The following is a 1,225-nucleotide window of genomic DNA, read 5'->3' on the forward strand; positions in this document are numbered from 1 at the left end:
TGATCCATAAATTTATTATTCAGATGCAGGAAAACTATTTAGTTTTGTGCCTTGAATTTTTTTCCATTCTTCTACTTTTTGGGAAGTGTTTTTGAAAGCTAAGAATTTGGGGTAGAGTCTTAAGGTCAATTTAAGTTCTGTGTGATTCTTTATATGGAAGTAGATTTGCATGACCAAAATTTGCCATAACTATCATCTCTAATAGCCAATAAATACAAGACCAGTGAGAAAGAATTCAGATTCCCGCAGAGGAATGTCTACAGTGTATCACTATGCTCATCTAGCTGATAATTGCCATATACACAGAGCTGGTCCAGGAGTGAGAAACTGCAAGTTATCTGTGGCTTCAGGATCATTAACAGATATTAAGACATGGCATTAGGGCATAAAGCAAAGCCTACAGAGAATGGTTGGGAGAATGGTGATGCAGTCTTACCAACATTTTTCTAAAGATGGAAGGGTAAAAGGTAAGTAACCAAATGGAGTGGATATCTGGGTTTTTCTCCTATATCTTAATTAGAAAATGAATTCAGTATGGTCTAAGCCAGAGCAGCTTTTGCCTTATTCCTGTCTTTAACATATTGGCAGATAGAGGAAGTTGGTCACAGAAGTCTGATCCACATGACTACCAACATGACTATTCCTCATATAGCCAGCCACCTTTACAGGAGGCCAAGTTATACTGACAAACTACGTGCTACCTGGAAATGTTTTCAAACTGTGTGTCTTTAAAAGCCGCCATGGCTTCTTTAGTAAATCATGATCTCTCATGTACGTTCTATCAAACAGTGTGGTCTCTCATTACTTCTAGGGATTTTGCAAACTCTCTTCCTCAGGACCCCTCCCCACTCCACAAAGAATAGGCTTTAGCTACTTGAACAAGTAAATAAATAAGCATCTATTCAGGCTTTTTCTCCAAGTCCACCATCCCTTAAGTATAGTAATATAGGATTGGTGGTGATAATGAGTCACCACTGGAGGACTCTGGGAAAACTTGTCCTACAGAGGTCCTAGGTAATTACTGCCTTTAATGAGTTACTGGACTCCTCTGAGATACAGAGCCTCTTAGGCCCAGGGATAACTGGAAGAGGATATGAGAGAAGCAGAGGTGCAGACTTAAGGGATGACTATGGGACTTGTTACAACCTGTGTCTACGGTGAATAAAGGAGAGCAGTATCTTTTATCAGGGCTTGGGCATCATCCTGTGGACCTGGGTAAGGATGA

The sequence above is a fragment of the Microtus pennsylvanicus genome, chromosome 11, assembly GCF_037038515.1.
Source record: "Microtus pennsylvanicus isolate mMicPen1 chromosome 11, mMicPen1.hap1, whole genome shotgun sequence".
In the NCBI taxonomy this organism is placed as follows: domain Eukaryota; kingdom Metazoa; phylum Chordata; class Mammalia; order Rodentia; family Cricetidae; genus Microtus; species Microtus pennsylvanicus.